General features: G+C 37.3%; 1 protein-coding gene and 1 long non-coding RNA gene across 2 annotated transcripts in view; both read right to left on the bottom strand.

Moving 5' to 3' along the window:
* The window catches only part of LOC135225070 (uncharacterized), a 35,699-nt gene extending 26,083 nt beyond the window's left edge, over positions 1–9,616 (bottom strand). Inside the window, exon 1 of the long non-coding RNA XR_010316915.1 lies at positions 9,483–9,616. This is a non-coding gene — a long non-coding RNA (uncharacterized LOC135225070). The remainder of the gene's footprint in view (positions 1–9,482) is intronic.
* The window catches only part of LOC135224733 (serine-protein kinase ATM-like), a gene marked incomplete at its 3' end in the record, with an annotated part of 185,357 nt that overhangs the window by 129,269 nt on the left and 43,709 nt on the right, over positions 1–12,379 (bottom strand).

The following is a 12,379-nucleotide window of genomic DNA, read 5'->3' as shown; positions in this document are numbered from 1 at the left end:
GGCTATCCGTAACCTTCCGATACCTACTAACGTCAAGGGGATACAGCAATTTTTAGGCTGTAGTGGGTATTACCGCCGTTTTATACGCAACTCAATTATAGCCGCTCCTCTAACTGATCTTACGAAGAAGGGCGTAGATTTTATATGGTCTGAAAAGCATCAACATGGCGTTCGATACTTGAAAGAGAATTATGCAGTTCACATATCTTAAAATTTCCTGACTTCAGTAAGGAATTCTTTACTGCAACTGACGTCTCAGACCAAGGGGTAGGAGGGGTACTGCTTCAGCAATATGACAAACAGTTCTTCCCTATAGCTTTCTATTCACGTAAACTGAGACCTTCTGAATGTAAATATGCAGTAATAGACAAGGAAGGGCTAGCTATTGTTAACTCAATAGTGCATTTTAAGTTCATAATATACGGCTATCCTGTCAAGGTTCTTACTGACCATAAGCCCCTCACCGACTTCTTTAAAGCCTTTAGTCACAGTCCCAAAAGAACTCAGTGGCATATGATCATTCAAGACTTTGGCGCAAGGATAGGATATCTGCCTGCCTGGGAAAGCAAATATCATTGCTGACACATTATCACGCAACCCGCGCCATCTTGCATGGAGCCATTAGCTGAACTAGTAGATATATCAACATCCGTGCCTATTGTTAAAACTGTATCTTGAACAGGAAGACCCCGGGTTGGAGCGCTGAACTAGTACAGACTGAACAAAGAAAGATCAGCAGTTAAAGAAAAAAAATAATAGATGTTTGAACAGGAATACTAACGAAAAGGAATATGTGAAGTATACGCAGCAGGAATTATGTAATTAAGGATAATATTCTGTGTAGGCTCCATGACATGGAAAACCTGCAGCACCCTGCAGGTGACTAACGACCAGGTAGTGGTTCCAGTCTCGCTTATACCAATCGTCTTGAACTGGTTGCATTACAATCCATTACGTGGTCATCCAGGGTTCTTTATCATGTCACAGAAAGCCAAATCACTATTTTATTGGCATACGATGCTTACATATATAAAAAAGGACATAGCTAATTGTCGCACTTGTCAGGAAAACAAAGGGCACACTAACACCTGTCAGCTTGGGTACCTTATCCGTGCCCAACCAACCCTTTGAAAGAATACATTTAGATTTATTAACTGGGTTTTTACGAGTCTGACCGAGGAAATAAGCACCTCTTAGTGATAATAGATGCCTTGACTCGATATACAAGAATTGACAGCACTAAAAAACTAAAACCGCAATTGAATGCGCTAGGAAATTTTACGAGTGCTACATTTGTATAGATGGAATTCCACACATGATCTCTCTGACTCGGGTGGAGAATTCAGTAGTCATTTTTTCCTTAACTCGTTGTGTGGATTCCTTGCATTAAGAAAATCAATACCATGATTTATCACCCAGAGTCGAATGGATTAGTTGAGAGGGTAAATAGGAAGGTGTTAAACTTATTACAAGTTTACACTCGGGGGAATGGATCCCAACTGGATATTGCCATACCAGCGGTTCTAAGTACCCTTCAACCATTACATATCATGTATCTATCGAAATGTCGTCGCACGAGGCATTGTACGGTACCCCACCTAGGACACCTTTCCATGTATTTACACCTACAACCCATTTATCAAATCCCCTACGGGATGTTTTGGAAGCAAGTGTAAGCCGATATAATATACTTCGTAAGAATTTAGAGGAATCACAAATCATAATGAAAAGAAATCGTGATAAAATCGCCAAGCCAACTAAATCATATACAGTAGGCGACCAAATCTATATACAAGTATATGTTCGCAAGGGATTAAACTACAAGTTAACACCTAAGTTTGAAGGCCTGTTTAGCATTTTAGAAATATTAACGGCCAACAGATTAAAAGACCAAAACATATCCCAACCTACTGATGTAAGAATAATACCGTTGGCTCATGTTCGCAGTTACAAGTAGCTAATTCAAACATGAGTAATTACATATACATCACTAATTGCAGGTTTCCAACATGAAGCTTATATTGTTCGGATTGGTTCTGTTTGTTCAGACATTCTTGTTATGTGGGAAGAGTGCTAAAACAAAAAATATGCATTTTACACATGGCTCTATAATTGAAAGAACAGAGGACGTTTTCATTACAGCAAGCAATATAGTTCTAGAAGTTGATTTGCGAGCGATTTTCCTGCCAGAAGATGATGTCATTAACCTGAAAAGCGACTTGTCGCGGTTTGCCGAATCAATGAATCAGTTACATCAACGTCATTTTCCTTTTAAGCCAGAGATTTCGCTAGCACAATCTTTAAGTGTTGCAGAAATGTTATCATTCGACTTGCAAAACAAAACTGCTGAAGCAGAATGTTTGGCCCGTGATCTGCTTATGTGGACCGTGAGACACAGTAGCCTAGAAAGACGTAACCCGTTTATATTTGCGGCGCTCAACGTCTTCAGGTCTGTTGCAAGTTTAGGCTAAGGAATTTTAAATCGTCTTAAGATTAATTATCAGAATAAGAGAATTGAATTTCTGCAACATGATAATGAATTAGCTTTTTCCAAACTTCATAAACAATTATCATCAATTAATCAACTTATGACATTGGTGAACGAACATTCCAGTAATATCAATCAGTTGATGGATGTGCAACACCTGTTCTAAGGTAGACCATATCCATACAAAAATTTCACATTTTATTGAAAAATCAAAAGACTATGTGGAAACTATCACGCTAGTTACAAAGGGTGTTCTGTTGTTTAAGATTTTATAGAAAATTTATTTGTTTATTATTTGCAAACTAAAGTAGTCCTCTTTAAACCCCCGTGTCATACTAAACAAATTCTTAAACGAAACTGGAAGTTTAAAGGATTGTGCAACACCTAGATGGCTCTGCTGGCTCTTTTACCTGTTTCAGTTCGTCCTCCTCATCCTTGATTTTTTATGGAAGGACGACGGCCTTTGCATTTCGCGATTCTTGGAGGGAGAAAAAACATGTCTACCTTATTGACCCGCCACGAAGCAGGAAAAGCAGTTCAAGCTCAGGTTCCAACTTAGAACCATTGGATAACATTTGAAGCATAACTGGTGAACTCGACTCCCTCGTAAGAGAATGCTTTGTGCATTGAAGAAGCATTTACATTAATTATGTAACATATTCTTGCCGACCCACCTGTCTCTGCCTCTTCTGTCGTCGTCTTTGAAGTCTACGTCATCAACACTTCTATGGAGTCAATGGTTGAACCTTTCCTGCCCAGTAAGTTTCCTACGATTTGTGGCGTATGGTAAAGCTTAGGTTAGGGGGTTTTCAATTATTCTTAATTATTACCACACTTTCAGAACCTGTAAATTTTCTATGGATTCTTGTTTTGATATTGCTATCCATAAAGGTGTATAATTTTTCGAACTTTGTTATTACCATTTGTGTAATTGCTCTTTGATTTTTAGGCAGTTGCTAATTGTTAAGGAGGACAGTGGTTTAGTGGAAGACACTGATTCAATTTCTGGTTCTTTCACGCAGCTGATTTAGGTAATTTCAGTGTTAAGTTTGTCAATGATATACACAATTTTTTTCATGAGGATATTCTTTATTTTATTAAATATTGTTGGACGCGATGATGATAGTCTGTTGTTGTTGTTTTCAGAATCCATAGGTTTTCAAAAATTTCCATGAGTGAAGGTCTTTCCACCACAAGCAGTAGTTATCAATTTATGATTAGCAATTGGGAACAGGACTTCAGCCATCGGAGTTGTATCTATGCCATTTCGTAATCTTAACTTTCATACGAATAAATAATTTTAAAGAATTTGTGTTTTTATTTAACTGTGAAAGAAAACATTCAAGGTTACGAGCAACTCTTGTGTAAAGCTCTTAGTTTTTCTATAAAGTTTTTGAAATCTATCGCCACATCTTTTGCCTATCAAAGATTCAACATTAACTTTAGAGAACAGACGAGAGAAACTTGGTTATATTCCTTTGTTAGATGCGCATAAGATAGAATTTTATTATAGCTTAATATCAGTAAGTGTTGAGAATTACCGGATCATGATTACCATTCCTTTTAATTCTTCTGATGCCTGGCAATCTTACAAAATTGCACCGTTTCCAACTTTCATGACGAATAACTCATTACCAGTATATCTAATCTGAACGGGACACGTATTGATTTCCCCAAATAAGGAAACATTACGGTTATCAGAGACCTGGATAGGTTCACTCACTGTTCAGATGCCATGGGTAATAAAGTTTGTACAGTTGACTCCTTTGAATTCCACCATATATCAGGTGATTCATGCGAGTTAGGTCTAGTGCTAAACGGCTCTCTCACACACGTGAACGATGTCTGAAACAACTTTACCCTTTTGACGAGTATAAGTTCGCTTACAGGCTGAATAACGGATCGTGGATACGATACGACAGAGCAGGGTTTCAAGACGCTTGCCCGGACAGATCAACAGCCTCTTCATGGATGTTTGTCGCTGCGGACGGCTGCAGGGGAGTCTCACCCAACTACACGGTCCGTGGAGTAAGCACCATCATAAGGAAACAAGCTTACTTCGCGAATTTTTCTTGGTCGAGTACCATCATCCCAGCTTTACCCCTTCCATGCAACGCAAAAGTGCCCCATCAACTACCCAAACTGTCTGGTATGGATCGCACTTCAAGGGCTTACCCTGTTGACGAGGACCTACGGTTCTGCACACTGCTGGCTGTGACATGTGTGTTGGTGGTGGTTCTCGTCACCGCTAACGTATTTGCTTGGCGTAGGTTGAGGCAAACAAGAATGGATCATCAACAGAACGTCGTACCCCGTCCTGACACTTACCCGTTGGCCCTAAAGGCATTTGACTCGCCTAGAACCACTTGAATACTGGCCATTTCATTGATTCTGGGGCGAAGTGTTTGGGAATTGTGTTTTGTGTGAAAAGCGGTTTGAACGCTGGCTAAATGTGTAAAAGGAACCTCCGTGACACTGCATTCCATATGTAAAGTGTGAGAAGCTTAATTATCATTTATCATTCAATATATCTGGTACCGCACCTAATATAATCAATTGAAGTTCTACAATAAATCAATATGTCTGTGTGTGTACACACCAGGAATCTATATGATGTGCACACTTATCTGAACTTATTTGAATCATTATATACATATATATATATATATATATATATATATATATATATATATATATTTTATTTATCAGGTAGTACAATTATTCTTAAACAGTTAACCTATTATCTTAACTTGAATCATTTTTATACATGTAGCACATATATGCTAATCAGGTAGCACCTATTCTTAATCAGTTACTTTTATATTATCACATTTTTTGTACCATTTTATTTCTTATGATTTTTAGAATGTAATTCTAGTGTCATGTAATCATCAGCCGTACGTTAGTACTTTCTGTTGAATATATATTCTCATGACTAACAGTATATAACTATCATTATGTATGACATGTTATCTTTAATATTAGTATGATATCATATGCATTTGTCTTATACTGGATCTGTATCTTCCATGTATTATTCCATTTTCTTATGAGTATTTTTATATTCACATTGATTTCTCTATCACACTCCTTTGAGTCATATGCAAGTCAAACTTTAAAACTCGGTGTTTAGTTTTGTAGCTGACCGAGCATTAATGTTTTGTAGCTGACCGAGCAATTAATGTAAGGGTTACATTTAAAATACATATTCATATGTATAAATACTCTAATGACCTAAGAGGTCACTGTTGAGATAACAAGGAGTGTGATAAGAGTTAATAAACAGGACGCAAGCTAGGCTGGATGTATTGAATCAGCAACGCCCTGGTTTGCATTTGCCTGTGATAATCAAATCCATGATTGTGTCAACAGGTCACAGTGCTTCGCCTGAGAACCTATTGACCTATAGCCCAGACATCTACGTGACTTCCTCTCTCATGTTCGTCTGTCTGAATGTTATGTATGCTGAGCTAAGCTGTGCTCTCCTATACCTTTGTAAATGCATTGTAACTTAGAACTCTACTTTCCCTCCTAGAATCAGGTTCTCCTAACTACCTTCTTGCCTTCTACTCAAGAGATCTAGTTTTGCAAAATATACCGTTATTAAGTTATCATCATGAGTTTGACACTCGCCTTTATATAAAAGAAGATTCTGACTTAGAAATTATCGTCACAATCGCAGACAAGGATGGGAAGTAAACTGTCAGGATCATTTTTGTTGTTTTGTTTGAACGATCCTGGTTTGGTAGTTTCCCTGTTTCTCCTGCTTTTCGGTATTTTCGTCTACATGACGAGTTTACTTTTACTTTTTTTGTCACACTGTGAGTGACTGAGTCAGTCAGGTTCTGGGTGGCAGACAGACAGGTTCTTGGCAATACTCAGCCAAGAAGGCAGTAGCTGAATACCAGTATGGCTACTTGATTTGAGCGGCAGGTACTGGTCACCTGTTGTATTTGGCAGTTGCAGCGTGGATACTGGACTTTAACAGCAGGTATTGGTGACCTGATGTTGTCTTCGGCAGCTGCAGGATGTAGTCGTCTGTGGAGCAGTGTATCCAGTGAGACGGCCAACCAGTTGTCTTTTTGACTTTGCCGCAGCAGTCATGTGTATTTTTGGATATGTTCCTGTCAGCAGTCATGGGCTGTTGTGGTGACTTGACGGTGATTGTCTGGTGATGTACTACATCCTCTTTGACAGTAGAGACTGTCTTGACGTCTCTGTAGAGATGGTTATTTTGTGTGTGGTGCTGCCTGAAGTTCTGGTATTCCCTTTGAGGTATTGTTGTTAATGTTATTTATACTGTGTATGTAATTAAATGTCTTATTATTGGTGCTGTGTGAATTTAATAATTCTTTTTGCTGCTTTGGTGATTTATCATTGTTATTATTATGCTGCCTATTTTTGGAGGTTTACTGATTTAATCAATTGAACATTTTATTGTGCATGATGGTTTATTTAGTGTGGAGCAAGTGTATGGCTCAGAAATTGATTTGCTATTTAAATGTATATTTTGAATTTGATGTTCATTGATTTTTCACTGCTGCTGTTAAGCATTTACTTTTGTTTATGAATGTTTGTTGTCCTGTCTGAGAATATGAATTATCTAATGAGTCATTTATTTGACTTTTAAATGTTAATGATCATTTAATGTAGTTTCGTCGCCTAGAACCTGTACTCATTTGTAAATATGTACATATATATGTAATAAATTAGATTTAAGGCATTTCTGATTTTTTTCACACTCTCTTCTGTGGTATGTCTGTTCCTCCGGCCATTTCAGTCCCATATTTTAATTTTCATTGAAAGAACCTGATGAACCATCTACGGTTCATAACAAATGGCGACCTTGCCAGGATATGGTTCTGTTTTGGCTTGTTGGATTGATTACTTTTTAAGAGGAGTGTCATGATGTAGGCAGGAAAAAATTTTTCTTTTGAAAAAAATTTTTTGTGGGGTAAGGAGGTGTCAGGATCAGTCGTTTTGTTTGAACGATCCTGGTTGGGTAGTTTCCCTGTTTCTCCTGCTTTTCGGTATTTTCGTCTACATGACGAGTTTACTTTTGTCACACTGTGAGTGACTGGGTCAGTCAGGTTCTGGGTGGCAGACAGACAGGTTCTTGGCAATACTCAGCCAAGAAGGCAGTAGCTGAATACCAGTATGGCTACTTGATTTGAGCGGCAGGTACTGGTCACCTGTTGTATTTGGCAGTTGCAGCGTGGATACTGGTCTTTAACAGCAGGTATTGGTGACCTGATGTTGTCTTCGGCAGCTGCAGGATGTAGTCGTCTGTGGAGCAGTGTATCCAGTGAGACGGCCAACCAGTTGTCTTTTTGACTTCGCCGTAGCAGTCATGTGTATTTTTGGATATGTTCCTGTCAGCAGTCATGGGCTGTTGTGGTGACTTGACGGTGATTGTCTGGTGATGTACTACATCCTCTTTGACAGTAGAGACTGTCTTGACGTCTCTGTAGAGATGGTTATTTTTGTGTGTGGTGCTGCCTGAAGTTCTGGTATTCCCTTTGAGGTATTGTTGTTAATGTTATTTATACTGTGTATGTAATTAAATGTCTTATTATTGGTGCTGTGTGAATTTAATATTCTTTTTACTGCTTTGGTGATTTATCATTGTTATTATTATGCTGCCTATTTTTGGAGGTTTACTGATTTAATCAATTGAACATTTTATTGTGCATGATGGTTTATTTAGTGTGGAGCAAGTGTATGGCTCAGAAATTGATTTGCTATTTAAATGTATATTTTGAATTTGATGTTCATTGATTTTTCACTGCTGCTGTTAAGCCTTTACTTTTGTTTATGAATGTTTGTTGTTCTGTCTGAGAATATGAATTATCTAATGATTCATTTATTTGACTTTTAAATGTTAATGATCATTTAATGTAGTTTCGTCGCCTAGAACCTGTACTCATTTGTAAATATGTACATATATATGTAAATAAAATTAGATTTAAGGCATTTCATTTTTTTTGATTTTTTTTTCACACCTCTTCTGTGGTATGTCTGTTCCTCCGGCCATTTCAGTCCCATATTTTAATTTTCATTGAAAGAACCTGATGAACCATCTACGGTTCATAACATATACCACACGATACTTGCATATAACATCACAGGTCTAAATAACCTCACAGTGGAGCTTCGTTATACAAGGTGTAGCACAAACACATCTGCCTCAGACAGGATCCCAACCTAGACGCGTTTGACATGATACAAAAGTAGACAGTTGCCTTACCTTTAAGCTTAAGAGAGATATTAATACATGGAGGTTTGATGATAGTTTTGTCCCTTATGAATGCTTAACACTCGTAACATTCACTTTACTGAAGTGTGTAAGTCAAGTGTCTGCTTCTGTATCAAATTCACAAGCAAACATAGGTTCGTATCTCTATACATAACTCCCACCGATTGTAAGTTATTCTTTAGTTAAAGTGAATTCAATATCAATGGGCGTTGGGTGCTAAGTTGCCAGGCGATATTCAAGAAGAAAGGGACCGTGTGTGTGATAATAGAAAACAAATAGTGATGAGGAAGACAGCTGCTGTGATTGTGACGAATCCTGGATAATCTTAAGAACTCCAATGGAAAAGAAGTAAATGATGATAAGTATGGGAATGGCGAGGAGAATGGACCTCTTATGATGTCTTTTTGATGATGATGTTTGGTTTTACCGTTGTGTAACATCCGATGATGATGATCAACTAATCCTGGCGGTAGAAAATCTTGTAGTGAAAATGATTTTGTTACATGAACATTGTCGGCGAAATATATTTTAAGTTTTTTTTTTTTTACTGAAGTAATTCATGACAGAAAGAAAAGCATATTGATGGCGACTATCATCTTGCAGCAATATTCATTATTCATACACTTCGTAAGTATAATCTAACTGCTTGCAGACACTGATCGTAAAGTAGCCTGCTTGAAGTGTGAAAGAGCAGGAGTTAAAAAAAAAAAAAGACAGTACTTTTATGGAAACTTTTACCTCGAAGCGCTCTCTATGGTTGCCTTCGTAAAACGAGCGACTTGAAATCAGTATCTCTTTGCTGTGGACGACTCCTGAGGACTGTTATGCGTCGTAGTTGCAACCACTTTAAATAGACCAACCCAGCCCGTACGTTATCTTTTATCTCCTTCGAAGAAAATTGTATAAAAGAGTTGTTGGTCTACGTGACCAAGAAAACGTAACGAGAAGCTGCAGGAATTCTTATTGTTGTATTGCTATTAGCATTGTTTTTATTGCTGTTAGCATTATTGCGTGTACCGCGTTCCCAAAAATTCGTAGAGGCTGTTAGCCTGAGAGGAAGTTTCCACAGAATAGAGTAAACGAAAAGTGAAATACAAAGCACAGTAAATAACAACTAAATAAGGATTCATCTGCAGCTAAAACATCAGCTGAAAAATGTGGCACCTTTTGCCCTTTTTTCATTAGCTTGTATTTAGCTTACCTTTGTGTATGCTTGCTTGTTTGCTTCATTCTTTTTTTTTTTTACGGCTCAAGGCTATTCTCGGAACTGTCAGAATAGATTTAAGCCAAAATTTATATCTATATTCCTTAAATTGACGGCAGCATCATGTAAGCGCCTGAGCAGGCATGGGCAACTGTTCGTCAATTAGGGGCTGCATTTTACTACTATATTATTTCCAAGTGGGTGAGTGCCGCAGATATGCAAGAATTATTACTCTCCCTGTATACATTTTTTTTTTCAATTCTTTGTTTTTATTAGTTTTAATGTCGCAGGCTCAATTTTCTTTGTATTTTAATTTTTTACTTTATGAATGTTTCAATGACATTTCTTTATTATTTCCTATTGATAAAAGTGATACTAGTATTAATATATATAATTTGAAAGATTGATGTGAAAAAATTCGTTGATATTTTATATAAAGAGCATATAATTATCGAAAACCTGTATTAATGAGATTTTTGCACATTCACATTCTTCACCATATTTTCACTATTAGGTAGGAATTGAGATGTCGCTACTCCTAAGTGTTCATTAGTAAGACTTGACTTAGTTTTATATTTGACCTAAGTCTTGACTTAGTTTTCGATTTAACCAAAGTCTTGGCTTAGTTTTAGATTAAATTTCTTGCTTGTTTCAACATCGAATAATCTTCTCTCGGTAAAGACATATAAAACCCCAGTAGAGATCTCTGAATCCTTGTAGATCAAATAATTCCATCTGCAAATTTTCAGGAACAGATTCAACATCTGCTCCAAATGGTGAAGAAACCATTGTAAAATGAAAATCTTGGTGATTAAAGTCTTGGAATCTGTCAGTCGGATAATTTCATCTTGAGTGACTGGAGCTCATTTGCAAAGGAAGAGAAATCTGCTTGTTGTCGATGCTGTGCCAAAGTCGGAAAGTGGAAAACATTTCCACCTTTCAGTTAGATCGAAACACTTTGATATGGTTATACTACATATGAACAAGTTGACCTCTACCCGGCAAGTTCAAATTGAATTCATTTAGATAGGACGTAAGGTCCACAAGGAAACCTAAATCACAGACCCAGTCTTCATTTTGAAGTCCCGAAACCGACTTTCCTTTCATTTCATTGAAAACAAACATTTCTTTTCTGAGCTCATAAAATTGCTTCAACATTTTACCCTTAGTTATCCATCGTACTTCACAATAATAGGCAAGGGTACCATCTACATCCATATCGTCTAAGAATTCTTTAAAAGCGCCTCGGTGGCGTGGTCGGTACGGTATTGGCGTGCCACCTCGGTGGCCGCAAGTTCGATTCTCGGGCACAACATTGAAGAGTGAGAGATGTGTATTTCTGGTGACAGCAATTCACTCTCGACGTGGTTCGGAAGTCACGTAAAGCCGTTGGTCCCGTTGCTGAATAACCTTACTGGTTCCATGCAACGTAAAAACACCTTGTTAATAAACAAACAAAAACAAGAATTCTTTAAATTGCCAATGATTTAGGGCCCTGGATTTTATGAAGCTGACACATGAGACACAACAGCAGTGGACATATTAGAAAATCTCAGAGAGACTGCACATAAATTCTGTTGATGGATCATGCAGTGAAATGCAATAGAAACTAATCCACTTTGACTTCCTACCATGGAAGGTGCACCATCTGTTGCCAAACTATAAAGTTTTTCAGTTGAAAGATTGAAAATATGGTTGCAATCGAAGCATCTCTTCTGTAACATCAAAATCGAATCAACACCACGCACAAACACTGCAAGCTGAGCTATATCTGTCACATCAGTACTCTCGTCTATGGCTAAAGAAAAAGTTTCGAATTTCAAGCATAACTTCATGAGGCTTAATTCTATACCAGAACCCAATTCTTCAATGCGCCTTGTCACAATTCTTTGTGATAAACTGATTTTCAAATTCTTTTTTTTCTTTTTTCTGAACACACGATTTCAGGTACAACAAGCAAACATTCTTTTATAAATTCTCCATCACTGTAGGTTTTCGAATACTTAGCTATTTGTTCCTGCAACAATGTAACTGGCTTGTGCAATATTATTATTCACATTCTATTTCTTAAAAAAATCGTTTTCCGCCCTATCAAGGTTTTTCTCAAATTTTTTTTTTTTTTTCAATTTTTCTTCTCCTGGTCGGCAAATAAGATTGTAATAGAAGGATGTTTTGCTAAGTAATGTCTTATCAAATTATACTCCTTCAGTACACTAATTATCTCTGAACAAACGAGGCACACGGTTTGCGAAAAAAAAAAGTTTATCGTCCACTTATCTTGAAACACACGACCTTCACAAATTAACTCTCTATTCTTCGACATACTTGGGATTCAAATGTTTCGAAATTTGTATTCTTGGCTGTGTGGATACAAGGAGACCTATGCTCTTCGTGGGTTGATAGAAATGGAATGAATGACTATGGTTTGTTG

The sequence above is a fragment of the Macrobrachium nipponense genome, chromosome 12 (genome assembly GCF_015104395.2).
Source record: "Macrobrachium nipponense isolate FS-2020 chromosome 12, ASM1510439v2, whole genome shotgun sequence".
Lineage (NCBI taxonomy): Eukaryota > Metazoa > Arthropoda > Malacostraca > Decapoda > Palaemonidae > Macrobrachium > Macrobrachium nipponense.
The sequence above is the reverse complement of the archived record's forward strand: the minus strand, read 5'-3'. Positions and strand labels throughout refer to the sequence as shown.